Genomic DNA, 20,780 nt, shown 5'->3' on the forward strand with positions numbered 1-20,780 from the left:
AAATCCTAAATGTTTTTTCTGAAGAGAGTATGAGATTATTGTGATTTCCCTGTGGCAATCTGAGAAGCCTGCCTTAATTGACACCAGCAAAATACTTGGCACAAGGGATTTGCAGCTTCAGCTAGGAGCAAATGAAAGGCTCATCTCTGTTGTAAAAATTTCATTTTTGGTGAACGGTCCAATTCATAGGCAGAGACAGAAGCTAGAATTCCAGGGGAATGGTTCCATCTTGGGTTTTAATTGATTGTCTTCTTTTTTTCTGCCTAAAAACGATTGATTCCCTGACCTCATGATCCACCTGCTGTCTCTACTAAAAATACAAAAATTAGCTGGGTGTGATGGTGCGTGCCTGTAATCCCAGCTACTCGGGAGTCTGAGGCATGAGAATCACTTGAACCCAGGAGGCAGAGGTTGCAGTGAGCTGAGATCACACCACTGCATTCCAGCCTAGTGACAGAGCAAGACTCCATCTCAAAAATAAACAAAAAAACCCACAAAAACAAAAAACAAACAAAAACCGAAACAAAACAAAACAAAACAAACTTTAAACTGTGAAACTTTACATAAGGGAAATAACATGGTGAGTTTTTCTAAATCAATTTTTCTAAGGGGAAGTTTAAAGCTCCATGCAAGCATTTAAATGCTATAGCACTTTACAAGGTAGAACACTTTAGACAACTAATTATTACCAAGGCTAATGAGATATCATAGGGTCAACTATAAAGCAAGTTCAGAGGCTATCTTATTTACCAGGGAAACAAATCTTTGGCAAAATAAAGTGGTTTAAGTGGTTTGAAACAACGATTTGAAGGATATGTGTGGCCCCTATCCCTGACCAAAGCCAACTGGATCAAGCAATTTCACTTTTGTATGTGATCAATACTGGGGCTCCTCTAAGACTTAATTTTTTTTTTTTTTTTGAGATGGAGTCTCTCTCTTTCACCAGGCTGGAGTGCAGTGGCATGATCCTGGCTCAAGGCTCCCTGGTTCAAGTGATTCTCCTGCCTCAGCCTCCCGAGTAGCTAGGATTACAGGCACGCTCAGCTAATTTTTGTATTTTTAGTAGAAATGGGGTTTCACCATGTTGGCCAGGATGGTCTCGATCTCCTGACCTCGTGACCCACTCACCTCGGCCTCCCAAAGTGCTGGGATTACAGGTGTGAGCCACTGCGCCCAGCAAGACTTAATTTTTAAAAAGGGTTCTGCTTAAAAATTTTTAGTAAACAATTCTCTTTACAATATTGTCTTCCTCTTTGTAAAATTTTTGTATTGCTTGTTTTTTCTTCTCAGCCACATATACCAATTTTCAAAATATTCAATTGACTACACCCCCACACATTCTTACACTTTCTGTAATACCCAGCCCTTTTACCCAGGTCACATGGCTTGGGAAACATGGCCTGTTTTGGGCTGTGGATGGATGAAGCATGTAGACTGTGTAACTTGGTCAGCAAGAAGGCGGGATGCATGTTTGCTCTGTGTGTATGGACCATACTTTGCTAACAAGAGTGCCATGGGTCAAGAAAAGAAAGAGGGAGAATTTCCCCTCACAAAGAGAATACCATCACCTGATAGTTTTATTCATCGGTAAATTAGTGAGATAGGACTCTAAAACTATAAACCAAGAAATTTTGACCTCCTCCAAATTGTAACCTGTGACAAAGCCTCACTTATTCTATAGATGTAGCCATTTCTTTTTGAGAATTATCCTCAGAATCTATGACGTTAAAACCAACCTTATTGGGAACACAGCACAGCTCTCTGATGGCGCATTGGATTTTGAGGGACCTACCAGAAATCACAAGGAACAAAACTGGGTGAATGAGGTGGTCATCAGCTTGGGTAATGAAGTTTTAAGTAAAAATATATGGTGGCCAATTTTTTCTCTGGGCCTCATGAACTGATTCTAAAGAACTTACATTGAAAAAAATGAATTCATTCTTTCAATCACTGCTTGTTGAACTCCTTCCCCAGGTAGGCAGATTTTTTTCTTCATTTACAACCTCTTACTGTTCTTTAATTAAAAACATCTTGCCTTTTAGCTAATATTATCCATTGCTTTAGAACAGTTACTTCACGTCATTCATTCAAATGAAAATCCAGTTGTTGCTTGAAGGGTCTCAAATACTTCTTTAAGCTGCCATCTTTAAAATTCAGGCTCCAGAAATTCTACTTGCATTCCATAATATTTGGGAGGTTGACCACAGTCTGCAGTTATTCCGAGCTATTTTTGGAGTGTCAGTTATGCCAGTGCGTTATTTACATTGGTCAAATTAGCTGGCTACTTGCCAGGTGGCCTCTTTGCTTTTGGATATGTTGACATCACCTTCATTTTGTTGCTTCTAAAGAGGCCTAGGCTTCTTGGGGCACACACGGTGTATAATTGCAAAAGAACAATAAATATTGGCCGGGCACAGTGGCTCACGCCTGTGATCCCAGCACTTTGGGAGGCTGAGGCAGGTGGATCACCAGGTCAGGAGATCAAGACCATCCTGCCTAACACGGTGAAACCCCGTCTCTACTAAAAAAATACAAAAAATTAGCTGGGCATGGTGGCGGGTGCCTGCAGTTCCAACTACTTGGGAGGCTGAGACAGGAGAATGGTGTGAACCCGGGAGGCAGAGCTTGCAGTGAGCTGAGATCGCGCCCAGAGTGAGACTCCATCTCAAAAAAAAAAAAAAAAGAACAATAGCTATCTCAAGCGTCTGCTTATGTAATCCATTCTTTTTTCTCAAAAAGAGCCCCAAATGCAAACTGAATTTTTTAAATCATTTTTTAATTTATGATATTAACCATGCTGCCAGACTCCTGGGGCACAAAGCATATTCAGCTAACCAAAACACAGAACAAATTCTGAGAGACCAGTAAGGATGTCAAACACAGCACCATTCTCTTTGTTTCACAGAACTATGTTCTCATTGATGGTTTGCTTTAATTTTCTTTTTTGTAAAATAAGCTGGCAAGACAGGGGGCTGTTTGAAATGTAGGGAGGGAGGCAAGATTTCCAAACTCGTGGAATGAAATGAGATGGGAGATTGTGAAAGTGCAATGCACGGAGCGGTGAAATGGCTCTGTAGTGTGTTCTCGCTGACCAAGTGTTTTAAATATTAAACCGGGAATGTTATCCAAAGTTTCAACACATTTCAGTGTATTATATACTACATGCCATATTCGTCATTTCAGAACAGCTTGAAAAATTGCACAAAGTTCAGTGGGTGACCCAGTCACTTTAGAGTAATACTATAGCTTTAACAGTTCCTCCACGCTTCCCTGTTTGATGTGAGAACTTGATTTTGCTTTGTAAATTTGACTTTGTTAATCCTCACAGCTTCACTGCCTGGTTGACACGTTTTCCAGTGTTTCAGATCTGTCTCTTTTTTTTTTTTTAAATTAGGTAAGTGTACAATATCAAGGCCTACATTTCAGATAATGGACACAGTCTTTGACTTTTGTCCATTCTAATATGATCATTAAGTAACCCCGGAGGAAAATGGAAAACTTTGAACAGGCGATGTGAAGCAGATGTAGCTTCAGAAGTAACATTTTAAAAACGTGCATTGGATATGACATCTTTTCACATTTCAGGAATCGCCAGTACAGTGGATTGTTTAAAATATATGAAGTGAGATTTAGCAGCTGGGGAACACTTGTTTATCTGCTTCATAGCGTTAAATCCCCATAAATGTTTTGAACAACGAACTGGTATGTAACATTACCAAATAACTCTTCCTATTAAATGAAACTCGTTAGATCTCATGGCATAGTCAAGTTTTGTAATATCAAAAGATTATAGGCCACATGTTAATTTGAGGTAACATAATAATCACATAATCGTTATAGCTGTATTTCAGAAGTTGTTAACTTTAGTATGCAACTTTATTTTATACATTATGGTAAGACATACCCTAAGCCTGGAAGCAGGGCCAATCAGAGAGCCTCAGGTTATTGGTTAGAACTACGTGGTTTGATCAAACACATCAATTGAGGGAAAAGAACCAGAAAGCCTAGTTGTTGTTTTGTAATCAGAATTACCTCTTTGGTTGACCAGATACTCATTCTCTATCTTGCTGGGAGGGCTTGTTAGGAGCTAGGCTTAGCGTAGTATCTTGGATCTTAGTTCTACTAGAGACCATAAAAGGACTCAGGCTGCTGAGCTGATTTATCGCAGTTCAGCTGTGAGGCCCTCATGTGGCAGGAAAAATTCCTCTTGTCCATTTTGTTTTCTCTGACTCTTCCACGACGATTATGTAAATCTCCTCTCCTGAGGCCTATTGCACAATGGAGGCATCATAACCTGAAAATTGTTGAGGGAAAAAACAACCATAACACTGATAGCTCGAGCCTCAGGTATGAGGCTCAGGTCACGACACTGAGTGTGAGAGATACAGCTTCTTTACTTTTCCCTGTTCAGGTTCGTCTAATTTACCCTGACTTTTGTCTAAGGAGCTGATGAGGGAGCACTAGCCCAGGGGGTGTAGGTGGGCATGTTCATTCCTTGATGCCATCTCTCCACACTAGTGCCTGCTAATTCCTTCCTCATTTGGGCTGGCTCTTGGTCATCAGTCGCTGTAGCCTTTGCTCCTTTACCTGCATTCTCATCTGCAAGGCCGCTTCAGGTCCAGGGGCTCTCTGTTGCTTTCATACTGCAAAGGGATCATTTTGTGGCTTACAGGCATTTGAAGAATAGAAAACTTATGAGGCTAAGTCCCCATCTACCTAGAAATTCCACACTTTTATTTTTTTTCCTTTTGGAGCTATTCCTAGGAAATGAGTCACAGGTGTCCCCTGCTGTTGGATCCCACAAGCTTAACTGGGAATCAATTCCTTCCTAGGACTTGATCAGGAGTCTAGGTTGGGGACTTTATCCTTGCATTGTGCTGACTTTCACCCTCTTATGTGGCCCCCCTGGTCCTCAGGAGGTCCTATTCTATTCTTGAGGGAACATAATTCTATTCTATTCATGATATGTCCTCCTTAATCTTCTATCTATATCATTATCCCCTTTCCTTCCTCAAATTATGTACGCTTTTGCAGGAAAGGCAAAGATTGAGGATAGGAGAAGGAAATTCTGGGGGAAAACATTGGTAACTTTCTAAACATTAAGTTATCACACATTTATGGATCACTTAAAGCCAGACAGTATGTTCACCAATATTATATCTCATTTTTATCTCATAAAGTGGACATCTTTAGCTTTTTTTTTTCTTTTAAATAAGAGGAAACCTAAGCTCAGAGGGGTTAAGTAACTTGTCTGAAAAACAGTAAGCAGGAAAATTAAGATAGGAACTACACTTTTCTGACTCCAGAGCCCAGAACCTGTTCCCCAGGACAATGGAATCCCCAGAGATTTAGATGTGACTGGCCTGGATATGGCTTGGGCACTGGGATATTTTTTTCAGTTCCCCACATGATTCTGCCACAGCCCAAAACCGTGCTGCCCTCAAAACAAGCACTATTGTGAGGCTTCTTGCCCGACACCATCCATTGCAGATGGATCTTTGGTTTTCATTCCTTGTCTCTGAAAGGTAACTGAGCTTCTGAGAAGAAACGGTGGCTGGAGGAAGCATGTATGTTGTTAGGATTTTGAGCCACAGAATATACTGTTTACCCCATAGCTTTTTGTGTGCTGAACAACGCCCAAACGTTCACAGGTTAGGATGAACTTCTAGTCATCTTGGGATCCAGTGAGAAAGAAAAGCTTCAGAGAGTACACGTTCAGATTTTGATATAAGTTCCTCAAACAGAGAAGGTGAGGAGCAGTGCTCAGCGCTGTTGCTTGGAAAATTTATTTGAAGAAACTTTCTTTAGAACGTTTTTTGAGGGAGTTGAGGAGTAAAGGAGCTTTTTTTTTTTTTTTTTTCCGTTTCCAATGAAACTCATAAATGATCTTCTTCCAAAAAGACTAATTTCATAGCAGGCTGGAGAAGTCAGTAAAGGCCTTAAATAGTTTGAACTTCTTTAGTTTTCACTTAAAGGCCACACTCAATTGTAGCCCTTGTTAAAAGTTAAGCCGGGAAATGTCTCCGAGGAGAAATTCAAGCTTTCCTTCCAGCTTGGACTGGTCATGAATGGTGATTATCTGACTGTAATTCAAATCATATGTGCGGCCCTTGTTTTTTGCCCTACTCAAGATTATTTTTCCCCTTTTAAATCGAGCAAAATAGTCATTGGCTTAAAGACAGACCTGTTCACATAAAGACACGGTGCTGGAAACGCAATGGTGTTCCAAGACCTCAAACTACAAACCAGATTTCTAAATCTCCAGCAAAGATGAGGCTCAGTCCAAATGCATTCATAATGCATTCATAATCTCCAGCCTTCCCCCGGTGACCCAAGAATGAATACATTTCAAAACACGAAACTAACATTGTCAGAAAAATACAAATGTGGACAAAAGACAGTGAAGCACTTTATTTGTGTCCTGTGTCAGGGACTCACTTTATTTACAGATGGGCCTAATTATGCCTTTGTCTCTAAACTGCTGAATGAAGAATGGACAACCTATATGTGTCTAGGAATATTTCCTGGCATCTCGACGCTGGATGTCATTTTGGACAATGCAAGTGGATATTTGGTTTTACTCGTGTGAGTGTTTTCCATATGCTTTTGGCGACAGAGCTTTACACCACATGAGGTGGTATGGCCAGGTAGGGAGGGCTTGTCACTGAGAGTCACCAAGTGGGGTGGAGCTTCTGCTGTGTCCCTTACTGATAGTGAGCTTAAGATACCTACCAGTAAGGCATCACTTACTAGTAGGTATCCAAGGGACACTTGCGTACCACTTGGGTCTCAGTTTCCTTCTCTGTAAAATGGGAGACAATAATCCTTACCTCACAGGGTCATTGTGAGACTCAGATGAGGTTACGTGTGGAATTAGCAGAGCATCAGAGAAATGCTGGCCATTGCTGTTATCAGGGGGTCATTCGGAGGGTGCTGAGGACTGCAAAGGAAATAAAACATGCCTGGGAAAGCGCTAAGTGAGGTGAGTGAGGTGAGTAAGTGCTCCGCAGGTGCGTAGCCACCAGGAAACCTGTCAATTACTTGCCTCTTCCACCCTTTCCTTTACATTGGACTTTAGCATTTTTCTCAGTTTTCAAAATTATTTTCACTGATACAGACCAGATTTCCTTAGCATCCTTAATGTCCTAACACTTTTAAGACCCTGTTCTAAAAATATATTTTGTATCCTGTGTTGCTACAGGCAATTGTTTCTTTTCACTGGCTTGCTCATGTAGTATCAACTGGACTTTCTAGAACTTGCCTGTAGTTTGTCTGTAGTGGTATTTTGTATGCTCTAACTGCTGGTTCAGCCCAAGGCCCCACATAGCTCCTGCACCATGTCTCTGTTGAGCGTGTTCATGTGAGATATGTCTATTTGGATGTGCACTCATGCTCCTCACAGGTTTATACGGTTAAATCAACAAGGCAGAAGCTGTAGCATGTCTTTTGGAGAGGGCCTTATGCCGCTGTATTTTATAATGAAATATAATTTTCCAGGGTCGCTTTTTAAATTCACCTACATAGCAAAGTATTCTTCTGACAAACAAAATGACAACAACAGCAACAACTGAAGTATCATGAGGCACAATTCAAGAATGTTAGAGCTGCCTGATTTCTGAATTTTTAGGTTTATAGGTTAAAGAATCAGGCCAAATTTGGTTATGGTTATGGTTTTTGGAAATAGAAGGGAAGGGAATTGATGGGGGGGAAGATAAAGGGAAACAAAGGAGTAGGTTTTAGAGGGCAGCCTTGGAAATTATAAAGAGCCTTGGATGGAACGCTCTGTTTTGGGAGGTCTGCCCTCCCTACCTCTTGGAGAGGGGGTCCCAAGTCCAGAGTCAGATCACAGGCCAAGGCTCCTGTGGACAGAGCTGGGGCTCCCTGCAAGCCTGTCTGTCCAGGAGAGGGGTGACAGCTTCTGGACATGAGCTCTTCCTGATCTCAGTAGGTTCAGTTAAGGTTTTATACTCAGAGATTTCCCCGAGGTAAGCATCAAGTTTCTCCTCCCCTTTGGAATCTTGATGGAACCAGGAAGTCAGAGTCAGCAACAATGGGGTAGAAGAAATCTCTCTAGTCCTTCCTGGGACACTTTCCATTAATGTTTTGACAGTGTTAATGCAATGTCAATTTGGGCTAGAACCTTGGGCATGTTGCTTCTTGTGCAGTTTTGAGAATGAGAAGAGGCACAGGGGTTAAAGAACCAGATTTTACAGAAAAGTGCTTCCTTGGGAGGTGTTTTACCTATTTTGGGTCACTGGGACACCTTATAAGACATGTTTGTTTTTTTTTTTTCCAAGTGTGTTAAGACACAAGCCTGGGTGTTTCCTAAATTCTTTAACTTATCCCTGGAAGAAAGCCTGTGTGTAATCTCTAGGATTTTCCAAAATGAATCCCAGTGCCCTTTGGATAAGCAGAGAACCAGGGAGTCAGCAGAATAAATTTAGCCTTTATTTCCTCTGTTGTAGAGTCAGCAATAGCCACGCACAACCTTGGGGCCAGTGGTGAGGGTATTTAAAAAATCTAATTTAGCACAACGGATACATTCCAAAGAAAGAGTGAACATGCCTGGGTCGTGTTTGTTTTTACAAAGAGAGCCCTGATTTTGTTAAAGAATGATAACTGAGGCATCTGCAACCTCCAAGGAACATTTTTGTACCTTGTTCCAAGCAAAATTTTCCAGCAAATTTTAATATGATTTGCCCCCCTCCCATCCCAAATGAGAAAAATCTGCTTCCAGGATGAGAAGTCAAGTTTCAGCAAAGAATAGTCTGTTTTTGCAGCTCAATTATGAGTAATTGAGAAGTGGTTTTTGCATTGCCAACGCTCAGTGTGCTGCCATGTAGGGAACATTAGGCTTGGGAGGGGGAGTGTGGTCCTCATGTACCTGCAGCTGCATCCTCTTCTGGAGACAGCTCCACAGGCAACGTCTCTGCACACAAATGTCGGCTGGCATTCTGGTATGGCTTCTCATGCACGTAGGTATCAGGATCCCAGCCATCTGCCAGGAAGAGAAAGCTTTCAGTCTCTTGGAACAGATGGATGGAGTACTGTAATGCATCATTGCCATTTCCAACTGGGCTTTTGCACACACACTTAGGTAAACTCATATCTTCTCAATTGAAAACACTATCGATTGTGACCATGGAGGAAAATGGAGAGGAGACTTTACTCATCTCTTCAAAGCTTGAAATGAGACTAGATAATGCTTTAGGTTGGGGTAAAGATGGGCCCCATTTTCTCTTATGATAAAGAGCACTTTTGACAGAGTTCTGAAAGCTGTATTATACTAAGGATAGTTAATGCTGGCTACTGTTTTGAGCACTTGTGTGCCTAATATTCTTTACTCCTTTTAATTTTATTATCTTGATTGAGTCTCAGATAGGCTCAAGTTTCTGCAGCTAGTAAACTGAGTCAGGGTTTCAATCTGGGCCTCCACTAAAAGCATTTTGCTAAGTCTGAATATACATTGGTGAGATGAGTACTAAGCACCTCCAGACCATCAGTGGACCTTTGACACATCTGCTGATCTCTGAGTCCTTCTGTTTTATTAGGAGGATTGCTCAGGGTCAAACCTAGGAGTCCGTCTATTGGTAAGACGCATATCCACAGAGGAGGCTTCCGAGACTTCTCGTTTCCATTTGGACCTTTAAGTGAGCCTGGATTTTCTTGGCTTCACTTGACACAGGTCCATTATCCAAACCCAGCACGCCAGATTAGCCCAGTAGAACCAGGGCAGGTTACGCTTAACCAAGGCTGAGTTGGTTGACATGGGCTTCTCCAGTAGAAAAGTCACAACATGGAAAATATGCTCCTTTGTGCCATGTTTTCTTTTCCCCATTTCCAACGTTTGAACCATTTATTAAAGAAAGGAGCTGTTCTTTCCTTGTTTTCCTAGGACATTATGTTCTTAAAAAATACAAAACGATGCAAAAGCCAAGATACTAGGTCCAGACCTGGTCACCCACAGGCTACCCCAGATAGAAGCCTGGGGTTCCCTCTTCACCAGATGCCAAGTGTCCCAAATGTCATATAGAGTACACGAGAAAGAAATTTCCCACCTGAATTAACTGAGACGCAGTAACTTTGATTAATGAATGACATGAAATTTGTTGAGTGATTATGTAAAGAAGCCATGCATATAACACACATTCAAAACATTTAAAAGAGTCCGGGCGCGGTGGCTCACACTTGTAATCCCAGCACTTTGGGAGGCAGAGGCGGGCGGATCACGAGGTCAGGAGATCGAGACCATGGTGAAACCCCGTCTCTACTAAAAATACAAAAAATTAGCCTGGCGTGGTGGCGGGCGCCTGTAGTCCCAGCTACTCAGAGAGGCTGAGGCAGGAGAATGGCGTGAACCCGGGAGGCGGAGCTTGCAGTGAGCCGAGATTGCGCCACTGCACTCCAGCCTGGGCGACAGAGCGAGACTCCGTCTCAAAAAAAAAACAAACAAACAAAAAAAAACATTTAAAAGAGCACCAAGTGAAAAGAGTCCCTCAAAGTCTAGTAAATTGCCTCGTTGGAGGCACACCAATGTGAAGGGTATTATTTTTCTATTTTTAAAAAATTCTTAAGTATTATTAACCAGTCTTATTTTCAGTTATACTGAAGTAATTGGGATTAAACTCTTTGTAGAGTCATCATCTAGGATTAACATTTGCTGTGGTGTGTTGAGATGGTATGCTAACCTCCAGCCAAAGATCTCCAGGCACTTCACATCTATTGATATTTTTTGAACACCTACTGTGTTCCAGGCTCTGTGACCAAGCAGCTAACTTGGGTCGTCAATGAAGTCAAACAGGATTTGAATTATGGCTCAAATCCAGACATGGTAAGGGAAAAGACTGAAAAATTTGGTTGTATTGAAATAGAAAAAACTTTGTATGACAAAAAGCCAACAACAACAACAAAAAAAAACCACCACGAGTAAGATAAGAGAAATGACAAACTAGGAAAAACAATATTCACAGCTTATATTAGAGACAAATTGTTAGTAGCCCTAATGTATTTGAAAAAGCTCCTTAAAATGGAGGAGAAAAACTACAACAATTCTGTAGAAAAATATACTAAGGATAGTATATTTATTGATGTTCAAATATTTGCACCCTTAGGGCAAATCTTTCTGTAGAAAAATGGGTTAGAAATATAAGCAAATAATTGACAGAAGAAGAAATCCAAATGTCTCTCTCTCTTTTTTTTTTTTTTTTGAGATGGAGTCTCACTCTGTCACCCAGGCTAGAGTGCAGTGGTGCAATCTCGGCTCACTGCAACCTCCACCTCCCAGGTTCAAGCAATTCTCCTGCCTCAGCCTCCCGAGTAGCTGGGCTTACAGGCACCCACCACCACGCTCAGCTAATTTTTGTATTTTTAGTAGAGATGGGCTTTCACCATGTTGGTCAGGCTGGTCTCGAATTCCTGACCTCAAGTGATTCGCCTGCCTCGGCCTCCCAAAGTGCTGGGATTACAGACATGAGCCACTGTGCCCGGTCATCTCTCTTAACGTATGAAAAGATAATCAACTTCATTAATAATGAGATAAATGTAAAATAAAAGCTATACCAACATACCATTTCTCACCTGTTGGATGTCAAAACCCCAAAGGTTGACAACATGCTCTATTGGCAGACCTATGGGGAAACAGGCCCTCTCATTCAGTTCTGGGAGGAATATGAAATGGGATAATCCCAGGGAGGAGACTGGCACTATCTAGCAAAACTTCATGGGCATTTACCCTATGACCCAGCAATGCCACTTCTAGGAATCGCTGAGATACCTTGGCAAAAATATGAAAAGACAGATACACAGGCTATTCATCACAGCACTTTTTGTAAGAGCAGAGACTGAAAACAACCCAAATGTCCACCAGTAAGGAGCAGGTTAAATAAACTATAGGACATCTACATGATTGAGTATGTACTATGCAGCTATGAAAAGAAATGAGGATGAACCCTGTGATAGCTGTGGAGTGACTTCCAATGCATGTTAGGTGAATCCAAGGCAGAAAAGAGAATAGTCTGCTGTTATTTATCAAAGAAAGGGAATATATATGTGTGTGTATGATTATATATACATACATATATGCACACATATATAATCTCATGTATATAATCACATATATATTATATATACATATAAATATATAATCACATATATGATTTGCTTGTATTAAAAAGGAAGAATAAAACGTATTTTTAAAATAAGTTATTTTTGAGGAAAAAAGGAATAGTGTGGAGAGTTCAGAGATGAAAGCTAGCCTTGTTACTTACATTTTGAGTTTCAAATTTGGTTTTGGAATCATACAAATGTTTTACATAATTATGAAACCAAATTATAACACTAGAATTTAAAAAGGTAGTCTCTAAAAGCTGATAATAAAATGAAACAAATAAACCTAACTCTGGATTGAGCTGATGGCATAAGCAGAGACAGGAACTCCTCCAAGTGACTTTTAAATAAGATAACTTGACTGCATGTCCCTGGTGAGTATATACCCTAAGGATAAAAAGAACTTCAAAAAATATTAAACTATTTTTAGTAATCATATTTTGGTGCTAGTGCTTATATTATTATTCTGCTATTGTTCTAAGTATGGTGTGGGATAAAGCAAATGAATAATTATATTGGTGTCACTGAAAAATGGGATTTTTGTGGATACAGATTCAGATCAAGGAATTTAGGTAAAATCTTACAGTCTTGATTTTGAATGAGGAGTATCAGTATGAACTTGATAGATTTTTCTCAAGGTCTGTCCCCTCAAAAGGCCTGGAAAGAATGACCAAACCAGTAGCAATGGGAACACCTATCACCCAGGTTGTGGTTCTACTGGAAGGAACCAAAGCTTCTTGGCAAGATGGCGGATTCCAGGTCTGGGAGGAAATAAACAAGGTGAGCCTGGAGCAATTGTCATAACTGAAAGCCAAAAATCTATCAAAGACTAGAAGAAACATGTCAAGACTCAGGAGACAACTTGCAAAAGCTCCCTCAGGGCAAATATTTCAGCATCAATAAAGATAAAAACTAAGAGGGATTGAAACACATCAAATACGTTTTAAGCCATGAGTTCCAAATGGTGCTAGGAAAATCATCGGTCACTCTTGCAGAATGCTAGGGTACAACTCATTAGTTTGAAAATTGATAAATGAAAGAAAGAGGAAAGCATATCTTGTTTCTATAAGAACCCTACCTTAGGAAACAAAAGAGCTGGTGAGAGGAGTTTCTCTTCAGAAATGTGTAATAGGTCACGAGGAGGAATGATGACAATAATGAAGCCAGCGAGAATACATCCTCAGCTTCAGAGGTTCCTACCTGGGAGACAGAGTGGAGAAGAAAGGGCCATTTTGCAGACCTTAATGAATTAATGGATCTAGGCAGTGATCATCAATGGCTGCAAACATCACAAACAGAGAAGCAATCCGACTGATGGAAGAACACAGCTCTACTCATGAAGTGGTCTTACAAAGCAATCAGACTTGAATCTGATCCAGAGCCTAGATTCAACTGCCAACTACGGGAAGTACAGGGGCCAGAGGAACAGGTTAATTCCTCAGGGATGGAATCAGCAAAGTGCAGACTATGGGAAATTCTACACGATAAGTGACCCAGTTTCTTCAACAAAAAAAATTACGAAGATATAAAAAAGAGAGATAAGGAGGAACATATATATTTTAAAAAGCCTTTACAGACTACCGACCAATTTAGTCTCATTGTATGGACCTAATTTGAAACTTTCTTTGAACAAACAATTTAAAAATGTTTGAGATAATCAAGGAAATGTGAACACTGGAATATGGTCTAGATACTTGGCAATATTAAGATACTAAGGAATTGTTAATTCTTAACAATATAAGAATTAGATGTGGTAATATTATTGAGGTATTTTTTAGTATCCTTGTATTATAGATATACATATTGGGATATTTATAGATAAATCGCTGTGCAGAATCCTTTTGCCGTTGTTGTTTTAGAGATAGGCTTTGCCCTTCAGGATGGAGTTCAGTGGTGTGATCATAGCTCACTGCATTCTTGACCTCCTGGGCTCAAGCGATCCTCCTGCTTCAGCCTCCTGGGTGGCTGGGACTACAGGCATATGCCACCATGCCCAGCTAATTTTTTAAGATTTTATTTTATTTATTTATTAGAGACAGGGTCTTACTATGTTGCCCAAACTGGTCTCAAACTCCTGGCCTGAAGTGATCCTTCTACCTCAGCCTACCAAGTAGCTGAGATTAGAGGCTTGAGCCACTGCATCTGGCTTATAGATGAATTGATATAATATCTGTGATTTACTTCAAAATAGGAGTAAGGGAGAGAGCTATGTGGAGTATAGGTAAACAGGATTGGCTGTAAATTGATAATTTCTGAAGCTTGATACAGTACCTCCACGTTCATTAAACTACTCTTCCTATTTTTGTAGACATTTAAATCTTCCATAATAAAAAGTTAAAAGTAGAGGGTAGGTTTTATCCAAATATAGTTCATCATCATCAAAAATACATTTGCACTCTCAAATTTTCTTGAAGGATAGCTGAACTTTGACTTAAAAAATATATATGTTCAAGGCTGGGTGCTGTGGCTCACACATACAATCCCAGCACTTTGGGAGGCCGAGGAGGATGGATCACTTTAGGTCAGGAGTTCAAGACAAGCCTGGCCAACATGGCGAAACCCTGTCTATACTAGAAATACAAAAATTAGCTGGGCATGGTGGCAGGCACCTGTAATCCCAGCTACTTAGGAGGCTGAGGCAGGAGAATTGCTTGAACACGGGAAGTGGAGGTTGTAGGGAACCGAGATCGCACCACTGCACTCCAGCCTGGGTGACAGAGCAAGACTCCATCTCAAAAAAAAAAAAAAAAAAAAGTATATGTTTGTGTGTGTGTATGTGTGTGTGTATATATATATTCAGGTATCTATAGTACAGCTCACCTTATTATCATCATAATTGTTTAAAAAAGCAAAATAAACACAACTTATCTGGGAGTTGATGCTGAAATGGTGATTCTAGCAGATTTTGAAATTTACTTTTCACAAAAACTTAGAGTTGTCACTGATAAAAAGAGGCATCTAATCAACCACCTAAAAGATCTAGCTGTGACCATTAGAACCTCTCCCTTTTTCCCTCCCCTTACCCCATCTGTTTTATTTTTTGAGGGGAAGTATTATTCTTTTTATTTACAAATGGCCATAGATAAGATTGTAATAATTGTCAGTATCACAGTCTTGGGGGATGTATAGAATAATAATTTTAGCTATAGAATGCATCTTAGTCATTCCTTGGTTGAACTCATTTTAAAATTGAGGTTTAGGCTGGGTGCGGTGGCTCACACCTATAATCCCAGCTCTTTGGGAGGCCAAGGCAGGTGGATCACTTGAGGTCAAGAGTTCAAGACCAGTCTGGCCAACACGGCAAAACCCTGTCTCTACTAAAAGTACAAAAATTAGCCGGGTATGGTGGTGCATGCCTGTAATTCCAGCTATTCTGGTGGATGAGGCTTAAGAAGCGCTCGAACCCGAGAGGCGGAGGATGCAGTAAGCCGAGATCATGCCACTGCACTCTAGTCTGGGTGACAGAGTGAGACTTTGTCTCAGAAAAAAAAAAAACAGATAAAATAAAATTGAGATTTACACATAAATTTCATCATCCTATAAATAGAAGTGTGTGTTATTTGTGGTAAATGGCCTAGAATTGTGACTTTTTAAAGCTGGTCGTTGTGGGGTTTGAATAGCCAAGTCTTGCCTGGCTTTCTTGGCACCTCCAAAGGCCAAGGCTGCCATGGGAGGTGGGAAGTGACAGTTTTCCCATGGAGGGGCTCCAATTATGGCCCCACCTGCAATGTCTGATGCTGTCATTGGCCTGGACCCTGAGATGGACTGTTGGGCGGGAGAGCTGACTCATATCATAAACTTTGTCAGGAAGGTGTTATGATGACAAGCTCAAGAGTGGAACATAAACTTTCAAATTCGCCTGCACAGTCTGAGCCTTTTACATAACATGGTTATGTAATTTTCATCAGTGATTTCCTGACCTACTTTACACTTTAAAGATAATAGTTTCAGAAACTACGGTGGCGGACGCCTGTAATCCCAGCTACTCTGGAGGCTGAGGCAGGAGAATTGCTTGAACCCAGGAGATGGAGATTGCAGTGAGCTGACACGGTGCCACTGTACTCTAGCCTCGGCGACAGAGTGAGACTCTGTCTCAAAAAAATAAATAAAATAAATAAAGAAACTACATAAACCACTTGGGCTGTTACCAGCGATGGAAGGTTATTTGATGCTAAGGTCTTTTTCTGTTCATTTGCCAAACGAAGATTGATCAGCTGTTTACAAAACAATGAACTAGGTGCTGTGGGAAATGTATAAAAATAAAGTCTGTGATCTTAACGTGGTAGGCATTTAGTAGGAGGAGTAAAGCAGGACAGTGGTTTTAAATTTGTTTTCTAACAGTATGGTTCAGAGAAGAGGATATGAGATGTCAGATGAATTGATTTTCACAGTTTCTGGTCTCAGTTGGGACAGATCGAGGGAGGATTCTAAGAAATGTGCGGGCAGGCAATTTGTGTGACCATCATAGAGTGTGCTTACATAAACTTAGATGGCATAGCCTACTATACACCTAGGCTACGTGGTACAGCCTGTTACTCCCAGGCTAGAAACCTGTACAGCATGTTACTGTACTAAATACTGTAGGCAATTGTAACACAATGGTGAGTATTTCTGTATCTAAACACATCTAAACTTAGAAAAAGCACAGTAAAAATAACCATATTGTCATCTTAGGGGACCACCATTGTATATTTGGTCCATTGTTGACCAAAATACAGTTGTGTGATCCATGACTCTGTTTGAGATGGGATTTGAAAGTCGGCAGGATTTGGGTGACTGAGTTGGAGTGTGTGTGTGTGTGTGTGTGTGTGCACACTCCTGCGTGGGTACCTGCTTACATGCAGTCATCTGGCTGAGAGAGGGATGGGTCTAGGAGGCGTATTTCTGTTGAGAACCAGCGTAAAAAGAGGTCGGAAGTGGGAAACTGGGGTCAGTGTCTAGAAAACAGTGAAAAGCTTGTTTGCACCTGGCTGTATCCATCCTTTGGATTTTTGAAACATTGTACCTGTCTACCAGGCCTATACCATTTTTTCAAAAGAACTCACTAATTATTCATGCCATAATGGAAAGTTTCCTTCAGGGTGTTCATGAGGATAACTTCTTCCAATTCTACAGTGATAGATAGTGAAATAATTAGATTGCAAGTGGGTGTGAAATATAATTTGTTTTTTTGAGTCTCTTGGCTGTTGGCTTCATTTTGTGGTTATTATCAATTATAAATAACAATAATAATTATTATTATTACTTGAGACAGAGTCTTGCTCCGTCGCCCAGGCTGGAGTGCAGTGGCATGATCTCAGCTCACTGCAACTTCTGCCTCCTGGGTTCAAGCAATTCTCCTCCCTCAGCCTCCCAAGTAGCTGGGATTACAGGTGCCCGCCACCACACTTAGCTAATTCTTGTGTGTGTGTGTGTGTGTGTGTGTGTGGTTAGTAAAGATGGGGTTTCACCATGTTGGCTGGCCTAAGGTGACCTAAGGTGATCCACCTTCCTCGGTCTCCCAAAATGTTGGGATTACAGGTGTGGGTCACCATGCCTGGCCTAGTGGTGATTATTTAAAAAAAAAAAAAATGTATTGTAGGAGCTTAGAAAATGAATTTGTATTGAACTGATTTAATTACAAAATATTTATTTACTTTACAAAAGAGGTGCCTAAAGAAGATTCCTATAAATAGCCAGTTTCCCTCATTGTGTTTACAATATACTTTCTTTTGCTAAAATTCAGTTTCCACTAAATTTTCAGGTCCAAGTGCATGGAGTAAGGCACACTGTATCAGCAGCATGGAAATTAACAATACATTTTTTGTCTCCATTAATTTTTATGTTATACATTAACATGAGAGGGTCATTGTTCATGGTTGGGGTGCACATGCCAATCCCTTGGGAAAGGAAATGGTACAACTTCTATTTGCATTTGTTTTTATGAGAAAAAATAATCTTATTGATATTTAACATATGGGTTGATGGTAGTACATGTATATAATTTTAAAGTAAATATACATGTATCGGGGTTGTGTGTTCATAAGGTTGTTTTTGGCTGGCTTGTGTTTTGACTGATAAGCACCTGGGGAGTTATATTAATATATTTTGAACATCAGCCTTGGGTGTGGGCCAGCTTCAGCTCCTCGTCTTTAAATGAAGAGTCATGGGAGCCATTTAAGGATTTTAAGCAGCAAAGTGCTTGATCAGAGGTGCATTTTATTTTAATTTTTACTTTTTAAAATTTCAAACTCAGGGGGTACCTATGCAGGTTTGTTACCTGGGTATTGCATGATGCTGAGGTTTTGGCTGCTAATGACCCCATCACCCAAGTAGTGAACATAGCACCTGACAGTTAGTTTTTCAACCCTTGCCCCCTCCCTCCTTCACCTTTTGGAATCCCCAGTGTTTATTCTTCCTGTCAGAGGTGCATTTTAAAAAGATTACTTAGGTTACCGTGTGCAAGAATGGAAGGCCAGTTAGGAGATGAGACCAGTACTCCAGGGACTTTACAACCATGAGAGAAAGTTGGGGCCACAGGTGGCAGAAGCTATGTTGACCTACTGGTGCTATTAGCTTGAGATCACGTTTGGTACAATTATTTTTCTTAACTATTTTCTGCGTTACATTTGCCCTGGGGCTTTATGGCATGTATCTGATTATCCAGCACTGTAAAGGGATGAGTGTTGAGATTAATGAAGACTTGCCTTAAATCAGTTTCTTTTCTGAGAATTCGAGTAGAGAGAAATCCATCTAACAGTGAAATTTTACTTGTTTGCTGAAAGCAGAGGCTTGTGGAGCCCTTGTGCGATGACTCCAGCTGAGACTCTGACAAGTGTTGATTGAGCAGAGAACTTCCCTGACCACCCCGCGAGAAAAAGCTCCCACCCTCCACACAGACATACAGGCTTTTGCTCTTACGTCATCGCACTTGTCGCTGTCTGAAATGACTACGGATTTGTTTTCTTGCTTACTGTGGGTCTTTCTTGCTTGGATGTAAGGGCAGAGACCGTCAATCTCCAACCCTGGAATAGAATCTGACATGTAGGAGGTACTCCATTTTTTAAATGCTCAAATCTGGACTTGCCCATGAACAAACATCAATTATCCTCATATGGAGGGTTGTGAGGGGACCTGCTGGTTAGATGGCAGAGTTTAGCATTCATGCCCCAGGCCCTGGAAAGTTTTGTGGAGCTTCTCATTTGCCAAACAACTGTCATTTTTACAAATATTTTTCTGATCGTGGAAGAAGAACAAAAGAGGAAATGAGAAGTAGATGTGTGGTGCCCAGATGGCCACTGCTCTGAGCACAAGCAAGAGGCTGTCGTGGTCCCTAGACAGGTTCAGTAAGGGCTGGAGGGGGAGCCTGTTAGTCAGGAAAGCTACAAGGAGGAAAGAGGTGGTTCTGGTTTTTTGATCATGCACCAATTATGCTTTTTGCTTCTAGTTGGTTTTTAATTATTTTTTTTTCTTTAGGGATAATTTGAGGACCAAGCACATAGCCTTTTCCTGTCCCTTCCCTATCTCCCTTCCTTTCCCTTCCCCTTCTCCCTTCCCCTTCCCCTTCTCCCTTCCCCTTCCCCTTCTCCCTTCCCCTTCCCCTTCTCCCTTCCCCTTCCCCTTCTCCCTTCCCTTCCCCTTCTGCCTTCCCTTCACCTTCTTCCTTCCCTTCCCTTCCCCCTAGTTCTATTCCCTCCTTCCTTTCCTTCCTCTTTCTTTCTCTTTTTTTCCTTCTTTAGATAGAATGTTTTATTAATTTAGGTGGATTTGGGGTTAATAATTAAAATAATAAAATGGCTAAGATTTGTTGAGCTCTTAACATGAGCCAGGTATTATTGTGCTACACACTAAAGAGGCTCAGCTCATTGAAAGCTAACAATAACTCCCTGTGTATTGCTACCATTAGCTCCACCTTACAGATGAGGTAACAGAGACTTTTAGAAGGTTCAAGTAAATATGCTCAGTTTCACACAACTCAGAAATCATAGGTCTGGGAATTAAACTCCGGTGAGCTCTCTCTAGAGTTCACAGACAAAACTAACACACTACACTACTTTCTCCTGTAATGTTATTTAACTTTTGCTTTCCTAGAGAAAGACATTGCTGCAGCACACTAAAACAAAATGTTAACATAGTCATCACACTATTCAGTGTACTGGGGTACTGGCGGCTTCACCAGGACTCTGAGTTCTTGGAGAAAAGGGATTGTGCTGTGTCCATCGTTATGTCCTTAGTGACTCCAATATGATAAGTACTCAATAAATATCTACTCAGTGAAAAGTGAATGAGCACGTTTTTCTTTTCTCCCAATCCTCATATCATAGGCAGTGATAGCAGAAGGGATTTGAAATTTATTTTGGCTTTTAGGCAATGTCAAAACTCCGAAGTGAGTGGCAGTATGTCTGCACTGTCTCCAAAAGCTGCTTCAGGATCCTGCTGCATCTTTGGATGCATCTTAATAAAACGTTTTCAGAAGAGTAGTTCAAAAGGCACTTGCCAACAGGACCAAATTCTACTCTATGGTTAAAGGTATGAAAAGCAAGTCCCAATGAAACAACAAAGATTTTACTCGTTTTCATCGCAAGTGGCTTTTCCTGCTTGTTCTTCTTTCACCATCCCACCAATTGACCCCAAACTGGGGCACAAAAGCTGGTAGACATGGGCCATGGGGCATACATCCATAGCTGAGACTTGGC

The 20,780-nt window shown here is 40.8% G+C and overlaps 1 long non-coding RNA gene across 1 annotated transcript; it reads right to left on the reverse strand.

The window, feature by feature from the left end:
- Positions 1 to 6,396: 6,396 nt before the first annotated feature.
- Positions 6,397 to 13,456, reverse strand: LOC105739499. The gene is made up of 2 exons (XR_001115420.2): positions 13,184 to 13,456; positions 6,397 to 8,998 (listed from the first exon to the last, which is right to left on the reverse strand). It is a non-coding gene; the product is annotated as an uncharacterized LOC105739499 (long non-coding RNA).
- Positions 13,457 to 20,780: the final 7,324 nt, after the last annotated feature.

This window comes from Nomascus leucogenys, chromosome 3 (genome assembly GCF_006542625.1).
Source record: "Nomascus leucogenys isolate Asia chromosome 3, Asia_NLE_v1, whole genome shotgun sequence".
NCBI lineage: Eukaryota > Metazoa > Chordata > Mammalia > Primates > Hylobatidae > Nomascus > Nomascus leucogenys.